This window comes from Natator depressus, chromosome 4, assembly GCF_965152275.1.
Source record: "Natator depressus isolate rNatDep1 chromosome 4, rNatDep2.hap1, whole genome shotgun sequence".
Taxonomy (NCBI): Eukaryota; Metazoa; Chordata; order Testudines; family Cheloniidae; genus Natator; species Natator depressus.
The window spans coordinates 37274932-37297290 of record NC_134237.1 but is presented as its reverse complement, the minus strand read 5'-3'; the positions used below and the strand labels follow the sequence as shown (position 1 = coordinate 37297290).

General features: G+C 38.2%; 1 pseudogene; it reads left to right on the top strand.

Moving 5' to 3' along the window:
- Positions 1 to 1846: 1846 nt before the first annotated feature.
- The window catches only part of LOC141986232 (bifunctional heparan sulfate N-deacetylase/N-sulfotransferase 3-like), a 51037-nt pseudogene continuing 30524 nt past the window's right edge, over positions 1847 to 22359 (top strand).

The window sequence follows — 22359 nt, the reverse complement described above, 5'->3', positions numbered from 1 at the left end:
CCAGCCACTACCTGATGACCCATCCTCCAGAAGACAACTGAAAGTAACAAGCAGAGCCCGGGGCCCATTTGTCATTTGAATCTTCAGCTTGAGTTTTCTGGTTTGACAAAATGAAGCACAGGAACTCCAGCAGCATGCAAACTGACCAGATTTGGCAATGCTTGCTTAAAATGCTTCACAAGTAGTCTCACTGATGTAAATGTGGAATAAGCAGTACGGTACTACTGAGCACAGATCTGGCTCTAAATATGCTGATAAGGTTTGCTGAAACTTGTGCAAATCAAAGCTCCTAAGTTTCATACAGTCCTACATGAAACCACTACAGTCTCAAAACAGGGAATGTCCTTTGGTGCTGTCACAGTTCAGGGCAACTGCACTTTTACTGTCTTTCTGTGGTCCAACAAGCGCACCCACTCTCAGGCTTTTGGCTCCCCAGCCAGCACCTCCTTTGGGCAGAGACACGTGTCTTGCTTCCTCCTGACTAGGAAATTTCCAGACTGCATAGTTCCCTGCCTATTCTGTGAGTTCCCCATTAAAATCAGACTGCTACAGCAGGCCTGCTTTGCTTTTCTCCTCAGAGACTATAAACAGTGTAATTACCACAGTTATAAGTTACCATACAGCTTTTTCCAAGCAACTACATATATTCTTAAGGTAAAACATTACAAATAGCACATTAAAACAATAAAATAACCTACCCATGTGCTAATAAACTTGCTAGAGATTTGTCCGACTCCAGCAAAGGCTCTGGCCAGTAACAGCCCTTCTGATTCCACTGTTATGGGGCCAGTGGCCCTTTAGGAGAATTAGGACCTAATTGGTCCATGCCAACTCCATGGGCTACCTCTGGGAATGATTAGGTGTTCCAGGTGGTGCCCCTTTTAGCTAATTAGAATTGGAGCAGCTGAGTTAAGAGGAGAATAGTATAAAGAGGAAGTTGCCCTAAGAAAAGAGAGCTCTATCTGGTCAAGGTCTGTGGTTGCTGTAGATATGCACAGGTGGGGAAATAGATCTCTGGGTGGGAAACAAGCTATGAAGTAGGGTTGATGGAAGATAATTGAGGTGCTTCTGTCAATAAGCTTGGCTGCCTATTGTTGCTAGAGTGGGAAGAATTGTATGCCAACCCTTGCTCCAGGGAAGGGAGTAGGAAGTTTCTTTATGTTGATTTAGTGACTGTTGATAAATGATATCTGCCCTGAACGGGGGATTGATAGAAGCAAATCCTGAATTGAGACCAATTTGTCTGACAAAAAGGGGAAGTGGAAGTAGGGCACAGTGTTTGGGTCTGTGACCTCCACAAGATATTTTTTTCCTGTGGTCACAAGTTCATAAAAGCTTTAAAAAAATAAAAATAAAAATAAAAAAAAAGCACAGCTGTGAATCTGAGAGTCACTCTTTTATCCAGTTTGGGCTTCTGGCCTGGTCCTAATGTAACAGGTGATTAGAAAGCAAATGATTTCTCCTCAGGTGCAGCTTCAAATGGATGGGTCCAGAGGTGAGTAACTTGCATTTCCCTCCTGCCAAGTATGTTCTAGGAAGCTCACTCAGCTAAAAGTTCTGTCTTGGCTGGGCTATTGTTCTAAGAGTCCTTCAAAGCTCATAATACTTCCCAGAGCTTATATTCATCCTGTCTCCCTCTAAAAGAAGTTACGTACAATCTCACAATAACACACAAACACTTGCATTTTTTTTATACAAGGAACCAAGATACTTAAACTTAGTTCAATAAGGTGTAATTCATTCCTTTTCAGGTATGAAGAGCTCTGTGTGGCTCAAAAGCAGTGAAGTTGGTCCAATAAAAGATATTAACTCATCTACCTTGTCTCTCTAATAGCCTGGGACCAACATGACTACAACTGCATTACCTATTGCAGGAAACTGTCATATTTATCACAGGTGCATTCCACCCATGCTGAGACAAACAGGAAACCGTTTAACTAAAGTAAAATTTCAAATTTTATACCATTTACCACAGTGTAATATTAATTTTTACTGTGATTAGTATGTTGATGGACTTGTCATCTGGTGGGAGGAAGCATAGCTTCCTGTTTATAGCCCAGGGATGGGGGAGGTAGGTGATGACCCCCTTACCTTGCCCAGCTCTAAAATGGGGATAATACTACTTGTCTGCCTCATGTTTTGAGGCCTACTTCATAAAAATGGACTAGGTGTTGAGATCTTCAGACTGAAAGCTAAGTAAAAATATGTATATGTAAAATTAATAATTGGAGTGTATTTTTAATATATATTTTTCTTTTCTAGGTACATAGATTTCTTTCCTATCCTCGTCAATGCACCTAGTCACTTTGTTTGATAACACAACACTTTCATTCAGAGGATGCTCCCAAATGATCTGCTTTCCTGGTCCTGAAGGCCAAGATCATCACCATTCCCATTGGATCAGGCACACTCCTGGTATCAGGTATAACAGAGCATCCCTTGTTGTTCACATGGTGGCTTTTTCGTTAATGAACCATAGAAGAAGTGTAATGTAACTGCTTACTATGTCTAATATGAAGCAAATCAATTTTATTAATGAGATATATTTAACACTGGCAATGTCATACTATCATGTTTGTAAACCAATGCATTAAGTCTTAAAATTCAAAATTTCTTACAGCACCGGTGTATGCTTGAGGAGCCAGCTGCACTGAAGTTCAGTTTCTATGACATGATCACAGCTGGATCCCAAGTCCTTCTAGAGTTAAGAATTCTGTAGAAGAGATATCTTGAACTTCGGTGGTACAGTACACATACAGAAAGTTGGTTAACTTACTTTCTCACCCCCTTGAGGTGAGAAATACAGGTGTAGATGATGAAAGTAGACTGTAGGCTAACTTTTTCAAACTTGGTGGCTAAGTTATGGTACCCAATTCCACTTTCATGTACAAATACCTCTTATACCTACGTGCCCAAGTCAGAAATGGTGCCTCATATGGATGTGCAAATTGCAGATTATGCTTCCCCTCTCTGTAGTGTTATCTGAAACTTAGAGGTCCTGAATATCTCTATTGTAGCGGCCCAAAGAGGAAGCCGTATACTTCCATAAATGGATATGCTCTCACCTTCATACTCAGCCTTATATTTGCAAGTTCTGTGAACATTAACTGAAAATCTGTGTATTAATCTTCAGGCATTAAGAAGAGGTTATACACTTATGATTAAGGATATGTATGGAAAATTATTTTTTTCCTGTCTCCAGACAGTTTAGTTATCTTTTATGATATGTTGTAGAATAGCAGCAGTGCCTACTCACTTCAGAAAATTAGGGCATCAAAATATATAAATCACTGGATCCATAAAAGTTATTCCCTTTGCCTAAAAATGTCTAATGAGAAGCAAAATACAATAGATTTACAGGATATTCTGTGTTGAAAGGGCAGATACAGTATAGAGATATGACAGTAATGTAATTTTCCCAGCTTTTGTCATTTTAATTTCCACTCAGGAAAATTAGGGTTGTAAATCTTGTTCTAATGCCTAGTGATTCATATTAAAAGTTAGCTTTTGCCCTAAAAGGTATTACACGCCTAACTGCCATTACACATAGTTAGTACTGAAAGGTGAAATCTTAGCCAGGTGTTCTCCCAGGCAACAAACACTGGTGCACTTGCTGTACCATTCTTGAACATCCTACATGGTAACTTTTAGTCATGCACCCAGCCCACTTTCAGTCACTTATCAGTTCCAAGGATGACCAGAAGAATCAAGGGCTGTTCTCCCCACTGGGATACTGACTAGCCTCCAACCTTGCACACCATGTAGACTCTGGCCTGGAGAAAGTGAGGTTGAAATACAACAAGAATTACTATATTGCATTTTATTTACCCATCTACTAATATAGTACTGTAATTTATGTCATAACCACAACTTAATGCCTAAAGAAATTGGCATGTTAGAACATACATGTTGAAAGGAATTCAAATTCAGATCTTTTCGGGGCACATGATCTCTAGTCCTAAGAAGCCTAACTAGAGCCTTGTCTACAATAGGGGATTTTTTATAAGTCCCCACTGCAGATAACTCTGATTACAACATTGGGAACAAGAAGTCTCCCACTTTTCAGCTTTGCTATGGCTAGTGACAATGGGAACTCTAGTAGCAATCAAGCCTTTCTGGGTTCAGCAGCCAGTTCAAGGACTGATGGTAAAACCTGTACATAGCTAGTCCAATTGACACCAACTTTAGGCCAGCTGTGTAATATTTTTAAGTGTTTCAGATTGAATTTTTTTGTTACACACGTGGCTGTCAATTTCACTTCCAGCTGGCAACATGAAAACCCTCCTGGAGAAGCAGTTACCTTTATCATAAATTTAACCTGACGGCTACTCTGCAGCACTTTCAATTAAAATCCAAATGTGTTGGGGAAATGATATTTTGTAGTAAGCCTGTATGTATGCATCTTGCTCCAAGTCAGGATCAGGATTCTACTGTGCTAGGCTCTTCAACAACACAGAGATAAATATTATACTGTAATGGCACACCATTACCTGCACATTCCAGTGCTACAGTTAAGTAACAGGATAGGGCTCAGTTGGCCATTTCAGCAGACCTAGGCATTGGAAGCCACCCTTCACCAAAGAGCACTGGCTGTAATTATGGAACTCCCTCATGCATGCATTGCATATATGTGAGGGATGACAACTCAAGGCTGCAGACTGTAGTGTGCAGCAGCGAAGCCAGTCAAATCAGATTTCTCCCATTTGAACTTTGCTAATTCCACAGAGGTTTCCTGCTTTCTGTGCTGCTGAATGCATTTATTAGAAGCAGCAGGAACCTAGCATTTGAAAAGCTTTGACTCGCAGGAGGTGAAAGTTTGAGCATCAGTAAAAGCTTTTTCTGCTTGGAGTGTAAAGCTTTAAACTACATATTTGATAGATTCATCAGCTCCTCATTTTCCTATTTCCTGGCCATGTCTGCTCCTGAGGCCTGACCCAGTCTCCATTCCTTGCTTTAAGTCACAGGCTTTGTCACCTTTTGATGCCATGTCAGGAAGATCATCCGTGCATCATTTCAGCATCAACTATATTTGTCTCCAAAGCTTCAGATTCTGTTTCATTGAAAACAAAATTAACTTTCTAGCCTACCTAGTCATAAAGAGAACCTGTAAACATGAATTAAGTGTAATCTAATGCAGTGATATCTGCCTGAAGCTACAGAAAGCGTTAAACAATTGATCCAATAGGAATGAACTAGGGTACACATGCTGTAGGGACTTGCTGGTTCAGCATCTAATTTGTGAAAGCCACAGACACCCTGTATCAGTAAAACCAGTGAAGATTCACAAGTGGTGAATCTGCAAGTGAGTTATGCAGGCCATCTCAAACAAATGCTAATAAAACAAGATAGATCTAGGTATAATAGAGGGAGATATGATACACATTTAACAATTAATAGCTAAACCAGAGGCATGTAAAACATGTTCCTTTCTTCTGGTTACTAATGATAGATAGAAAGCAGCTGAGAAATGATCCACTTACAGAAAGAAACCAAGTTCAAAAGTTTATTGGGGTCTCACCACATTGAAATTCTGATTCTTTAATGTAAGTTTTTTATACATTGTTTTTTTAGTTAGACTTACATAAAATGTATACAACTACAAACAGTGAGGGCAAAGTGCTGAAGCTGATGGCAGTTGAGCCCTCCCAACCTTGTAAGGGGTGCTCAGTACCTCACAATATTAGGTCCCCTACAATTATTTTTCCTAATTAAGAAATTCTGAACCTTTGGTCTGTCCTTGAGCCTTAACTAAAAACTGGTACTGAAATTCCTTGCTGCACGAGGCTACCAGTAAGAGTAGATAAATATTATAAATAAACAGCAGATGGTTTATCATGGTTACCAAATACTTTCAAGATACTGGGCTTGATGGAGCTCCCTTTGAGGTAAATAGCAAAATTCCCTTTGACTCCAGTAGGAAGAAGATTGGGCCAATAAGCCCAACTATATTTGTCTTGTGTGTGTTGTATCTATATGGGACTGACAGATATTATCTGAGGAATGAATAACCTAGAGCAACCCTTGAGAATCTGAGCAAATGAATGGTCTATTCTTTAAGGGGCATACTGCTGAATATGCACCTCACTGGGCAATTTCCATGTGAAGGTACTTCATTGTTTCCAGAAGGATGTGGAACACCATCATAGGTAGCAACTATGAGCTTTAGTGGTTGGTGGAAGGACTTGGATTGAAGAGAAATCCGTTAAAATAGATTGTCTACAGCTCTGAGGGGCCACAAGATTCTTTTTCCTGAAGAGCTTAAGATCTCAGGGTAAAATCTTTTTCCCCTTGAAACTGATGGTAAAACTTCTATAGATTTCACTGGGACCAAGATTTCACCCAAAATAATCAAGAAAAATTAAAGATGGGGTGGGGTAGGAGATGCACAGACAAGTGAAGGGTTGGATTTTTAAAGTGAAGTGCCCAGTGGGGTTTTTTAAAGCATCTAGGCATGTAGCTTTCAGCCATCCATAAAGTCCTCCAGACTACATAAACCTGGATTTATTTTTGTTCCCTTCTCAAACAACCTTGATGGAATTTCTCTATTGACTTATCTCCCAGACAAAGGAAGGAAAGAAACAAGAAAGGGGAGAGGGGGCAGCAGTATGGCATGGACAAAAAGGGGAAAATGTGGTGGCAGACCAAGACCTTGGTATGACTAAAAGCTATTAGCAATTAAAAAGTTTTGGTTTTTTTTTTGTTCTCCATGCTGTGAGCCACTTAACAGCTGTGGGATGGATGCTCAGTCAGCAGGGGTAGCTAGAGGGAAAGAGTAGAAGTCCGTTTCACCCCCCCCTCCTCCAAACCCTGCTCCTTGCTTTGGTGGGGGATGGGGGACAGAGGGAGAATGAAGACACTAGCTACCTTCCCATCCCTTCCAATCTGGAGGGGAAGAAAGGTACTTTTGGAGAGAAGAAAGAAGAGATGTGCACAGAGCTCCTGGCATGGGGGTGGGGGGGAAGAATGGGGGACCCTGATATGGGGCCAGTGGGAGCATGGAGAAAAGGGGTCCAACCAGGTCCCTCGCAGAGATGGTGGGAATGGAGTATGTTCACAAAACCCCTGGCATGAGGAGGAAGGGACATAGAGACCCTGACATGGAACGAATAATACAGAGATCCTGGTAGGAGAGGGGGAGTGGGAGATTATGGGGAGTCACTGAAATAGGGGGGGATAGGAGGGTGGCTGTCCTGCTCATAGTCTTCCGTCCTGGTTTGAGGCTTTGTTTCGTAGGGCTGACTTAAAAGCTCCCTTGAGCTCTTATCTGAAACAGACAAAGCTGATTAGAAATCCTGTAACATTTTTGACATCTTCATATTAAGTTAGCATGTGTCTAAAAGTAGAATGAGGAAATCGCACTCTCTAAGCATTTAACACTGTTCTCTAGTGAGTGTGTCTCATTTCAGGTCAATGCATCCATTCCATTAGTAGTATGTTAGCAGTAGTAGCTGTGCCTGTGTTGTGTTTGACTCACAAAATCTGTAACTCAGCAAAATGGAGCACATTTCATATTTTTATAAAATGTTTCCAGTACTTAATTTGAACCCTTTCATGTATCTTTCCTTAGGTGCTATATTATCTTCCATTCTGAAAAATCAGTCCCAATAGGAATAAACATTTTTCAAACAGGTTGTATTATCTCACTGATCTATGTTCTGCTTCTCTCATATTCTGAGGATCTAGAGAATGGAACTGATTTATGAAAAGGACTTTACTGATGAAGAAAGATTAAAAACTAAATAGATAGTGCTTTGCTAAGCCAAGACTTAGGGGGAATATAGACTGCTATTGTGCCATATTTAAAGAGTGGAAATGGGAAAGAGGAATTATTTAGCATAAAGGAATATAACTAGGAGCAAAGATATTAAATTTAATAAGGATTCAGGGCAAGGTGGTATTTACCTTACTCATGTTGAACAGCACCTGACACCATGAGTAGTCTCACTGAAGTCAGTGGGATTTCTTGCAGAATAAGATGCTCATCAGTGTTAAGATACATGTCAGATCTGGGCTCAGATATGAACTTTTCGTCAAGGATTATGTTATAATAATACAATCTTCCCTTAGTACGTGCTGACCCCGGGACAGACTAGTGGCTAAACTATGAGTCAAGTCTCCACCCACTCCTCACCATGTGCCCTGGAGAGGAAACGGCAACAAGCTACAGTCATCTTCTGAAGATAAGCAAAACAGTTGACAGAACATATTATGTTCTTCCTTTTTGTATACATACATCTTTTGATGTTTAGGTAACAGAAGAGAGTGGAATTGAGATGGTGTACATTATGAGTTATAGTATGGAACATATGGCTTTGAAAAAAGTTATGATGGACTGGATCAAAGCTCATGGGATTAATTGACTATTTAAAGTCAACTAAATGGCAGGGGAATGTCCTGCCCGTAAGATTTATTTATAAGACTAGGAAATAACCATAAATATGTGTATTCTGTTGAACCATATATTGATTTCAGATTTGATCATAAGAAGGGGTTTTGGTGTCTTCCCTTAAAAGAAGGAAAAATAAAACATGTAGAAGAGGCCAAAGATCAAAAATATCCATCCATCAACTTGAAGGTAACTTTAAAAAAAAAAAACCCTGTATGAGTTTTAAACTTTAGAACTCAAAATACTGAAATAAACTTTTCTGTTCCAATTAAATACAGCTATATGGCTTAGGGGTAAGGAGAATTTCGAACACACTAGCATAGCCTGACAATAATAATGATTGATAAATACCTAACTCTTTATAAAACACTTTTCATCAGTAGATCTTTCTGTGCTAGATTTTAATCACAGCTTTACTCATTTTTAATGAACGGTTTCAAGAAGTGTCTAGAAAGATGAATATTTTCCTCATTATTCCTTTATTTCATCAGTGCAGGTCTTTTCTCTCAAGTTACTTCAGAGATCACAAAGTAGAACTGTCCAATCTGCTGTACAGACTGGGACAATCTCCATCCTCATGGCTGAGGCAGGAGGCACAAAAAGTGAGGTAACATTACAGATGGAACAGGGGCAAAATGCTTGTATCAGATGGAAATTCCTAGATATCCATCCACATGCAAGTACAGGAAAAGATATTTGTATTTCCATGTTTACTTAGAATGTGTGAAACTAGCATGCTGTCTGTAAACATCTCTCAAGGAAGCAAAACAATCATAACAAATATCCCCTGCCCCTTCACAAATACTGTAATTAGAAATGTGAAGCAATATTTCAAAAAAAAAACATGGCTACAATTCTGTATCTGGCTCCGTGCAGTCAGGCCTGTACATCCACACAAAGCAGCGCTGAAGTCAATAAAGTGCTGCAAGCATTTAGGGATCCAATCACAGAGCTAAAGCCCATACGAGTATTTAACTTTACACAAGTACAGTGAATGAATAGAAACACTGAGGAAGGGATTTGGCAGTTCTTTAATCCTGTTTTATTAAAATGTGTGTTCGACATAAAAAGTGAAGAATAAATTTATGCATTAATTTATTTGTCTTTCTTTTGTTTGTTTTAAAATCTAGAATAACTTGGGAAATCAAATCTTTAACAGCAACAATCATATCCATCTTAATTTTGGTCTTTCCTAAGCTTATTCTGCTTCAGTACGCAAAATCCCCATGACACCAACACATTGCTTCAGTGCTTTTGTAATTCTGTGAACTAAGTACTGGAGGACAAAATTGAGTCCATCTGTCACACACGGCTAGGGGTACTGAATTGCTGTAGCACACGGAATGTTGACCATTTGAAATTCCAGGGTTGCACCAATATATAATCTTGAAGATAATTGACCAGGATTTCTCCAGTACTATAATATATTCTTCTGTTAGGCAGGCCTACAGTTACTGACTGGAGGTGTTCAACTCTTCCCCTCCATGTATTTGATCAAATGTAGTCATAAACAATAAGGCTCATAAACTCCCATTATGGAGATGAAGAAGTACTAAAAAACCCTCATTTTTTTTTTTAACTGAAAGTTTAGATCCTGGAGAATGTGTACAGAAAATTGTCTCTAGCTGGCAACTGTGAATCGAAATATGCAAAATGTGCTTTAATAGGTGAGGCATAGCCAAACAATATTATGGCCCCAATTCAAGAAAGTATTTAAGCGTGTGCTTATGTCCCAGTGATGTCAGTGAGACTGAAGCATGTGATTAAAGGAACATACGTGCTTTAATGTATTTCTAAATCGGGGTCTATGTACCTAAATGAGTGCAAGGCCAACAATAGCATCCAACTTTTTGTGGGGGCTCCGCAACACTCTGTCCTTTGTCCCCTTCTCTTGTTCCACTATACTTTATCTCTGGGCAATGTTCTTCACAAATACAACTTCTTCTACCATCTATTTCAACTCCACACCCATCTCCAAAATGATTTTAGCCCAAACTAAAATCTCGTTCTGTGTCTCTGATATCTCGTGGATTTCTAGCCATCAGCTCAAACTCAACATAGCTACAATAGGACTCTTAATCTTTCTCCCCAAACCCTCCCAACTACCTCCTATCTCAATCACTGTGGACAATATTGCTATTATGCCTGTTACTGAGGCCCATAACTTCGGTGTCATCTTCAACTTGGACCTCTTTCTAGGTTGTCGCATGCGGGTTATGTCTGAAACTTACAGATTCTTTCTTCATAGCACTTTAAAATATGACCTTTCCTTTCTATCTGCACAGCTAGAACTCATCCAGGCTGTCATCATCTCATGTTGGTTGTTACAGCATGGCCTACACAAAGGCAATCTTGGCCCACTCATATACATTCACAATGCTGCTGCAAAGATCATTTTTCTTTTCCTGTCACTTTGACCATGTCACCCCTCTCTTTGCATCCCTCCACTGGCTCCTATTTCTCTCTAGGATCAAATATAAGCTCTTTATATTCAGCTTCAAGGCCCTTCACAGCCTTTTCCCACACTACCTATCATCTCTCATTCAATATTAAAAAGTGCAATCCCACCTCCAACCAGTCCATGATGCCAGCCTCCGTTGCGCACTTGTTAAAATTGCAAACCAACACTTCAGTGCTTTCTCCCATTCTGCCCCTCAGATGTGGTAGGAGCTGCCTGCAAAATCCTCCTTTAAAACTCTGCTTAAGACTCTCCTTTTCTGTGATGCCTAGAAAATCTTGACAACAGTTAGGTCATTTTTCAGAGTAACAGCCGTGTTAGTCTGTATTCGCAAAAAAGAAAAGGAGTACTTGTGGCACCTTAGAGACTAACCAATTTACTTGAGCATAAGCTTTCGTGAGCTACAGCTCACTTCATCGGATGCATTCAGTGGAAAATACAGAAGATGGTTTTTATACACACAGACCATGAAAAAATACTCCCCTCTGCCATGTACATTGGTCAAACTGGACAGTCTCTACGTAAAAGAATAAATGGACACAAATCAGATGTCAAGAATTATAACATTCATAAACCAGTCGGAGAACACTTCAATCTCTCTGGTCACGCGATTACAGACATGAAAGTTGCGATATTACAACAAAAAAACTTCAAATCCAGACTCGGGCAAGAGACTGTTGAATTGGAATTCATTTGCAAATTGGATACCTTGCATAATGACTTAGCCACTTCCAGTCTCTATTCAAGCCTATTTCCCCTTGTTTTTTCCTACCCCCCTTCCCCCCCGACATTCTTGTTAAACCCTGGATTTGTGCTGGAAATGGCCCACCTTGATTATCATACACATTGTAAGGAGAGTGATCACTTTAGATAAGCTATTACCAGCAGGAGAGTGGGGTGGGGGGAGGTATTTTTTCCACGGTTTGTGTGTATAAAAAGATCTTCTGTACTTTCCACAGTATGCATCCGATGAAGTGAGCTGTAGCTCACGAAAGCTTATGCTCAAATAAATTGGTTAGTCTCTAAGATGCCACAAGTACTCCTTTTCTTTTAGTTAGGTCATTGGTATGCTGAAGCATGCCAGTCCCTCACAGTTTGAATCTGACCCTGCCATTTCTTATGTACATGGTACTCATTATGGTATATCATGAAAAATCATAGTTTGCAGTATAATAAATGGAAACACTGAACTGTACATGTGGAATGGGACTACTTATGTACTCAAAATTAAGCAAAATGCTTAACTGCTTTGCTGGATGGGGACTCTAATGCATAAAATAGTAACAGATTAGGTTGTGTTCAGTGGCCTGGCCTTTCTTTTAATGCACACTGTGCATGAGTGTATTACATTGGGCAAAGCCAATTCCTGACTTCAGGGTGAACAGTGGCTATCAGACACATCGAACAAACCCGAAGAGCCAGTGATGCTTTAGGCTGAGAAAGAAGACTTATTTTCAGAAGATTGCATTTCACGTTTGATTAAGAATTTAATGTGTAGTTAGTAATACCTCATATAGGACATGTTTTGGGGGTGGAGAAGTGGTGAGCAATGTTCTTTGTGGACTGTCAATTACAGTTGGGACTGCTTCTTTGAATATAGGTGTTCTGGAGCTGCTGAAAAATGAGGAGTGGGGACATCAAGGGTAGAGCAAGATGTCAAGTAGCAAAAGCTAATATGCTGAAGAGAAAGTGGAGTTAACAGATACAAATGAGCAGCATGAGACAAACAGCTTTCCGAAACCAGAGAATATTTCTTTGTTAGGAGATTTGCAGTCAAGTTAAAAAGGGGGTTAGAAGCATGAGTGCAAGATAGTTTCTTCAAAGGCTGCTTCATGAAACGTGCTGTAAAGGAAAGCAAGGCTATATTTTGAAGACACAACAATAAATAGAAGTTGAAGAGAAGCAGAAGCAGTGGGGTAGAGTGAGGGAAAAGTTTGGGACCCCAAGTCCTAAAACTGTGTCTCTGAAGTCACATAAATAAGATTGGCTTTTTAAAAATGGGATGTTGTTTGTGAGAGGTCCTCCACAGTTCATGCTTATTTTAGTTAAATAGTAACACTGTGGGAGATGGGTGAGAGCTGAGCAAAAGGATTAGCAACACAGAGGCAAACAGAAACTGGAGAGAGCACCAATTGGCAAGCCTCTAAGGGTGAAGAGTCATCAGAATAAGACTGACTGACTGAGACCACTGAGTTTCTGTGTGTGGCCTATCTTTGAGGACAGGAGAAAGAGGACAAAATGAACCAAGAGAAGTCTGAGTCCCTGAGCCATGAAGAGCAAACCCCCTATACAATAGTAGGATTAAGGAAAACGGACATATAAATTAAAATTAAGTAACCGATTAACTGAAACTAAAATTAATAGGTCTATAACTTCATCCATTTAATTCATTCTCGCAGGCTTATTAAAGATATTTTAAACTCTGTATTGCCAATTTATTATTAATTCTGGAACTTTATTTAAGGGCAAAGTATGTAGTACCTTTCAGGGTTTACCTAAGTATAAAATGGCCAACATTCACTGACTATGAACAAGACAATTACAGTATAATTAATTATTCATAATTTATAGTGAGATCCTTATCACTAGTTAACGGTTATATTTAGTTTCTCTAGCCCCATACTGAGAAGGATTAGAATCCATTATAGTAAACTAAGTAGTTCATTTTACTTATGTTACATTGGCATGAATCTACTGGCTACATCTACTATTGAAAATTGGTGAAATTATCAGGAATTGATTTTCAGAAGACTAGTAAATGCACAATAAAGAGGGATCCAAAAAAAGGGGGACATGAACCTTTAGGTCAGCAACAGAAGTAAAGTGTGGTGGGAACATGAAACAGAATGTGACTAAGTAGGAACATAGGTATTGCCATGATGGATTAGACCAACGGTCCATCTACTCCTGTGTCCAACAGATGCTTCAGAGGAATATACAAGAAACCTGCAGCTGGCAGTTATGGATTAATCTGTCTAAATGGCATATTTCTCTTAATCCTCATTTAGTTAGATGTTGGGTTTTGCCCTGAAGCATGAGGGTTTATATCCCTACCTAAACCATTTTTTAAATACTTGGTGATATAATTATGGGTACTCTTGTTAGCCATAGAAATATCCTAGCCATGTTTGAATCCTGCTAAGCTCTTGATTTCAGTTATGTTTTATGGCAATGAGTTGGCCTAAAACTGCTGAAAGAATGGATGCAAAAAGGAGATGTTTTGGGCCAGATTTTTAAGGTATTGAGGCAGCTAAAAATGGGAGTTAGGCATCTAAGCACTTCTGAAAATCTACTAGGTACCAAGTGCATCTTTATGTGCCTATCTCCCTTTAAAAATCTGCCCCTAAATTTGACTGTCATATTTATCTTATCTATTCTAATCCTTCCGCCCTCTCACTGCTACAACAATGTAAATGTGAGCCATTATAGCATGCATTGATCAATGGATGTTTTGCAACAAATAACTTGTATTCATTTAGTCTATTTAGCCTCAGCTACTTTTCCTTTTCACATTGTCCCACTCGTATGCAAGTGGCAACCACAACCAATTTGGTTGACTTAATATAGACACATTAAGATGAGGAATGATGTGGGAGCTGTCACATGGTGCTATCATAGAAACGGGGCTAAACAATTACACCAACACATTAAGAAGACCACTTTGAAATATTTGCATTTGTTTCTGTTAGTGTAATGACTATGTATTATTTCAAGAGATAAAATTGGATTTCTTTGGGACCTCAAAGAATCACAAGAGTAAAATCATCTGAAGGGTAAAACAAATTCTGATAAATTTGTACCGGTATCATTGAAACGTAATAGTGCTGGTGACTTTTCTACTCAACATCATTATTATCAACTTGTTCATCGTTATGATCTCTGTCAAGAGTGTGTGGATTATGACCATCTTCATTGCCTTGGCATGTACACCGTTCTGTGCAGGGCCGGTTGTTCTGAGTACAAGCACAGTTGATTGTGCAGCAACCTCTACTGGTACAGACACAAATATGGTCGTGTAGCAGCTCAGATGCCACTGGGCCCTTGAAGAATACAGGAAGTAGTTCATCATTCACACTTTTGCATCCATGTTGCAATAGTGATCCAATATCTGGTATACATGTGTGTTCAGACATCCAAATGTTTGTTTACCATGATGCGTTTTTGACACACTCTTCAAAACTGTCCTCAAGTGTTAAGGAGTTTGGCCAGTGATTGTTCTTTTTGATGGCTAGTTTGAGATGCAAGCAATTCAGGTCTCTTTGGGTATCCTTGTCTTTGACTGGTCATTCAGCACTATTACCAACTTCCTTGCTGCAGAAATTATGGCTTGTCCAGAACTGTCTGTTTTTTTTTTTTTTTTTTGCATCCAACATTAGATCCTGTCTACTGCTACCTTTCTGCCATTTTCACAGTTACTGTTGTCATATCTGTCAAACAATTTGATTACAGAATTAACTGTGTCAAATACCTTTTAGGATCTACCTCATTCAATTAATCCAATGTGTGGAATTTGTCTTCAGCCATCATTTGTATGACAGGCATGGTATCTCTGATGAACACTGTGGTTTCTTTGTTTCATGCTGTTAGCTCATGAATTCTTTCAGTTTGAGCTTCCAATTGATGCCCTAATGTAGCTGTCTGTTTTTCTGATTGTTTCAGCAGCATGGAAGAGGGACTTGTGCATAGGTCTTATTGGGTGACTAAGAATAATTGTCATTTAAATATGATCTCCGCATCTTGCTAAGGAGAGGACTCTGCAGAAAACAATTTCTGGACTGATAGCTGCTGTGATTGTCCTTCCCTTGCCAGACTTAAATTTGGTCATCTTGGCCATGTCAGCATATGTTTGATGCAATATTTAATGACTGGGCTGAAGAAGCTATATGTACCATCAGAATCTAGTTCTGCACCTTTCTCAAATCTCTCATTTGTTGTTCACCAACATCTTCTATTTTCATTTGAGATTCTTGTAAATTTGATGTTACATGCAGTCTTGTAGATAAGTTTGATAAACACCTCTGGATGTGATTCAGGGTCAAACCTGTTAATCAGGTTCACTCACCAGAAAACCACCCACAAAGCATTTGGATGACTTAAATTCCTGCTTCAGATTACTAGCTGCTTGGATAGCATCAGCTAATGTTGTTGCACTGTGTAAAACAATGGTAACTTGCCTTGTCCTTGCTGTGCACAGAATTAAATTGAAGAACCATCATGTTTTTCTAATCTTGCCTGTAATTTACTACTGGAATAGCTTCCAGTTTCTACATCTGAGGAAAATAGGGCTTTATATCTTTCTAGCAGCTTGGAGTGGATCAGATATAAGATAATTGTCTATCTTTTCAATCAGTTGATAAAATGCAGTGTCATAAGGTGACACTACTGATGCAATGTAAACCAGATGGTTTTGCTTTAAGAGTCATTTTATTCAAGTAGGAAGAAAGGTGTGTTGAGTGATAAACTGCATCCTTAGCCATCAAGTCTTCTACAAATATTCAGCACAACATGTTATCTCCTCTTTGAAGTGCTGCCTCCCCTTAGATTGGTTGCTCATAAAATAGAAGCATTTGAGAGAAGTTTTTTGTCTTTCTTGTTTTTCTCAAGTAAATAATGTGACAGGACCAAACACTGAAGGATGTGCTTGCTCTGGTGTCTATAGAAGCAGGTGAACATGATGCTTTCTAATCAGATTCAGAGTTAGTTTTCTTTTCTGTATTCAATACAGCTCTGACATGCACCAAATTCAACTAGTTCATGTATTTCTGAAAACAACTATTGTGATAGAGTATTGGTGGCACATCATCTAAACTAGAAAACTCATCCAGTAGCTGCCAGTACAATTCATCTCTCCTGGCTTCTGCTGTCAGCATCACAGAATTCTGTCCAGCACTGGTGGCTTTTGACAGTTTTGTAATCCATTGATTTTCTTGACAAATAACACATTTTTTTCAAAGTTTGTGGCGAGTCCTTTTCTCTTTGATGTAAGCTTTAAGGGGCTTTTATCCTTCATGTCCAGATACTGAAATTTACCTGTGGAGGTAAAATTACTAAAAAATATTGTTAGGATTACCACCTACACTACTACCATTTTTCCTTTTGTACATGTGTACAGACTGATGCTAAATTAGATATAAATTAGGTCTATTTTAGTATCAAAATTGCCATTTTTATTTAGTGAGCACTTTGATTGAAGCCCAATATGAAACTGTGTATCTAACACTAATCCTTACCTGTGTATAAGTGTCACTGAAATTAAAAGCTAGTTTCTGGAATATCTCAAAGGCTAGTTCTGCATGCATAGGCATTTACAAATTAAAACCTTCTACCAGGCAGAGAAAGTGCTACATTGTATAGACAAAAGCTTACAAATAGAGAAGCATTACATTATGAATTCACATAAATTTACACCTACCCACAATGCAGTACAAACTAGGGGCATGCAATCTATTGCTACTGGTGTAAAACCTTCAGTGTGAGACTGATCTGGTCAGCAAATTTCAACTGAAAATATAGAAAACTATTATAATCACTTATTAGCTATTTTGACAATTAAGAATATTTGATGTGAAAACATTTCATGTTAGTATACTGCAAAATGTTGATTTTTGACATTTTGGGCACATATTTAACAGTTTTATCATTTCTGAAAATTATTTGTGCATGCAAACCAATAAACATATTTTAATACATTGTTGTTTGGAAGCTCTGGCTAACAAATACCACATTACAGTTTTTACTTTTAAAATTAATTTCAGCACCTTAATTAGTCATGTTGCAGTATTTCTGGAACTGTGCCAAAAAAGAAGATCCTTCTCAATTTTAGGTACTATTGTTTCACTATGCCTATAGGCTTACAGCCCCACCTGACAGCTTCACATCATGCCTCATCTAAATTTACATGACATTGGGTGTGTGTAGGGTGGTTACATTAAACTCCAAAAATATGGTTCGTTTTGGAGAATTGCCACATGCCTGTCCTAATTTTAACTATTTCTTTTAAATTCCTTATGCTTTATATCTGTAAGAAGCTTAGCAGTCTTGTAAAGCATACAAAGCCAAAATGACCGTCCACAAATTGATCATATTTTTATACAGTGAAACCAGCCTTAAATGACATGTCAAGGGATTGATAAAAATCAATTGCTTAGAGGTCTTGTAATAAGTTGGAGCATAATTGTACTCAGTGGGTCATACACTCATTTGGTTTAAATTGGCATACTCCATTGACTTTAATGAAGCTATGCCTATTTACACCATGTGAGGGTTTATCCCAATATAGATGGTGAAACTTTGGAAAGGTTTCTTAAGACAGCTTTCCTAACAAGGATGGTATCTTACAGAGATTATATGGTATAGCTTTCATTTTTATTGGTCAAAAATTTAAAAGCATGGTTATTATTAATAGGAGTAGTGTTTATTATTATATGTTATTTGTATTGCCATACTGCCCCAAGACCCTGATGAAGTGGATTTTGCATTGGGCGCTAAAACTGTTCAGGCTTAAATTGGTTCTCTCTCCTCCAGTAGAGAACTTCGTTGTCTAGGACCCTCTGATGAGAGTGCCCTGTATTCCATTCCCAAATTTTTGTCCTGGGCTGTTGTCACTTGTCAGTAGATAATAAATGGAGCGGCAATGTTGGGAATAGCCTAGGCTCAGTCTGTTGAGAGCCTTTAAATATTCACAGATTACAAAGTCGGAAGGGACCATTGTAATTGTCTAGTCTGACCTCCTGAATAACACAAACCAGAGGATTTCTCTGAATTAATTCCTGTTTGAACTACAGCATGTGTTTTAGAAAAATATCTAATCTTGATTTTAAAATTTCCAGTGATGGAGACTCCACCACAACTCTTGATAAGTTGTTCCAATGGTTAATTACCCTCACTGTTAAAACATGTGCCTTATGTTGAGTCTGAATTTGTCTAACTTCCACTTCCAGACTTTGGGTCTCATACCTTTGTTGGCTAGATTGAAGAGCCCACTGTTACCAAACGTCTGTTCCACATGTAGCTATTTATAGTGTGTGATCAAATCATCCCTTAGTCTTTTCTTTGATAAGTACATAGATTTAGCTCCTTAAATCTTTCACTATAGGCATGTTTTCCAAGCTGTTAATTATTCTTATGGCTCTTCACTGAACCCTCTTAAAATTTTCAACTTCTTCCTTCTATTGTTGACACTAGAATTGGGCACAGTATTCCAGCAGCGGTCACATCAGTGCCAAATATAAAGCTAATATAACCTCTCTACTCCTACTTGATATTCCTTTGTTTATACGTCTAAGTATCAATTAGCTTTTTTGGCCACAGCTCTGTACTGAGAGTTCTGCTATGTATCCACTGTGACTCCCCAGTCTTTTTCAGAGTCACTGATTCCCAGGATACAGTTCCCGTTCCTGTAAGTATGGCCTCAGTTCTTTATTCCTAGATGTATGACTTTACATTTGATCATATTGAAACATGTTTTTTTCCCAAGTGCCCCGCTTACCATGAGATCCAGATTACACTGTTTCAGTGACCTGTCCTCTTCACTATTTATGACTCCCCTAATAATTGTCATCTGCAAACTTTATCTGTAACGATTTTGGTTTTCTTCCAGGTCATTGTTAAAATGTTAAATAGCATGTGGCCGATGGTAGATTCCCATGGGACCACTCTGGAAATATACATGATTGATGATGATTCCCCATTTACAATGACATTTTGAGATCTATCATTTAGCTAGTTCAGGACCTTGAAATAAACAGAGGAGTCAGTGAGCACAATGTGTTCTTGGCATATTTTCTGGCTCAGTAGGGAGGCCATCAAATGTTTCACAAATTAGGTTTACTGAATAACCTTGATGTTTAGCCATATGTAGGTCAAATTACAGTAGTCCAGTCTTTAAGTGATGAACAAATAGCTCATCATCTGAGATAAAAGGCATATTTTTTTTGTCAAGCTGGAAGTGGAAGAAGGTGTTTCTAGCAAATGACATCCTTACCTGAATGTTAAGGAGCTGTGATTAACAGGAACCTAAGGCTTCCCACTATTTTGATTTTAGGAGTGTGGGTGCAAGTGCCTTTACTGTACCATCCATTAAGTGCCTGAATTAGCACATCAAAACAGTCCCCTCTTCTTACTACCATCATTTCAACTTGCCTGAGTTAAGCTTGACCTAGTTGTTTTTCATCCAAGTGCTTATTTCTCACAAACATTGTGACATTTGTGTGATAGTGGTGTTCATATCTTCGAGATGGAAGTATGAACCTGGATATTATCACACTGGAGAAGGTATTGGAGTCCAGAGAATTTTACTGTCCCTCTTGCATGTCTCAAACATGTGTTTCTTTGGAGAGGAGAGTGAATTGATTCCTGTGTACTTACAAATATTTATGAGAAGTTGAGATCAAGCAGGAAACAAAATCTTCAGCAATGTATTAATTGATGTTTCTGCTTATGATTTTTATTTTATAAAGGGCACTCGTTAATATTAATGATTAATTATAAAATAAAAATAATGTATAACAGCCTTAGTTTTTTTTTCCTTTTAAAAGCTATTACTGTGCATGCAATATGCCGTTCTTCTTGACATAAATAGCAACAGACAGATATAAAGTAGAGGGAATATCTTCCATGTAACAGTTGCTTAAAATACTTCCCGCGCTCAGTTTTTTCAGTCTGTATACACATGTAACCTTCAATGAAATCAATGGGAATTCTGACTTTGTAAAAAGACTTTTTTTTTTTAAATGTATATAAGATAAGGACATAAGCAACCAGTCCTTATATGGTCTGTATGATGTCCAAACCAATTAGATTCAAGAAATATAGTATAGTAATTTGCCATTGAAATGCTGTACTATGCATGCAGTGTGCCTTTCTCTTTACCTTTTCATGATATCTGGAAGATGTAAGGAAGAAATGTTACATTGACATCATGTCATGTCTGGTATGGAACACTGTGGCATGGAAGAGTCACAAATATTATAAGAATGCGTGAATAGGAACAGTTATATTAACAAATGCTTCCTCTGGGATCATTGTAAAGGATGATGCAGAATGCATTGTTGGCATGCAGTGATGGAGCACATGGATATATATTTTTAAAATGTGGTATCCTGGTTTTGTTTCTCTTTGAAAGTCATGTATGTATTTATACATTTTTGTTGTTCACAGAGCAACAGGAACTGGATACAAAGATGTGTGTAATATTAAAGGATACACTTTCACAGAAGTTCATGAGGACCAAGCCATGCAACTCCCATTAGCATCCATATCAGCTATGCCCCGGTAAGTGTAAATTAAATAAAAAGTCAAGGAAATTCAGAGTTAAGGCTAGCTTAATTAACCATGATGGCTGTGTTTAGCTGTTTTGGCACATACATAATGCACAAGATACACTAATATGAGTTCCCTAGTATGGAATACCTGAGCACAACAGGAAAAAAATTAAAAGAGAAGAATTAAACTCGGAATTTACTTTCACTGTATACATTTGTTATCACATTGCTCAGAGGCACACAGTCCCTGCATGGTGTGAGATAATTGCACATATTTCCACAGTCCACAAATACCATATAAATTGTAGAGAACTGAATGGAATGTTGAATATTTATTGGAAACCAAATAAAACTGTCTGTCTTGTCTGCCATGCAAGAAATCAATTGCGTGTATGTAAGTAATTTATGTGCATCTATATAAATATAGAGATATAATTATGACATTGCAGAGAGACAGAGTGCATGGGAATTGGGGGAGAGAGTGTGTCAAATCCTACTATATTAGACTGCTCACTGTAAAATGGTGTACCTTATCAATGAATGTTTATATTTAGTTCAGTAGAGCAGGGAGCTAGTATGCTTACAATAGTGGAAGCCGTTACATATAAAGAAAATACTAAAAGTGCATAATCTATTTTATTTGAAAATATCTGACTGCTTATATTTTGTTAAATAAGATCAATGTGTGATTGATGGTCCACAAATCCAAATGTATGTTTCCAGATTATCCAGTAGCATCTACAACCTTGTCATGAGACCTCCTTGACACCAAATGCTACATCATTTCAAAACTGCTTACATGCTGATTGCCTGAATATAGTTCTAGAAGCTATTCATAATCATAATTAAATGTCTTCATCACTGTTATAACCAATATCACTCACAGTGTAAGAGAGAGAGAGAATTAGGCTAATGTTCCAACTTGCACTCAGCAGGAGCCCTTGGCATTATTCTGAATACTCTTATTTGGATTTTTTTAATCAGAAATTTGTTTTTAAGTTAGAATGTCCTGGTTTGAAAAATCTGACTTAGATTAAAATATTTCTTTTTGGGTGGTGTGGTTCGGAGTTATTTTCCAATGCACTCAGTAAAGAAGTCAGTCACCGAAAATAATATAAAGATAGATGGCTGGATAAATGTAGAATATTAATGTCTGTGTTTGTTGCTGAGCATCTGACAGCTGCCAGATTTGCCTATATGTATTTATCTACTATCCTGTACTATTTATTCATCTGAAACACACTTTAAAATGA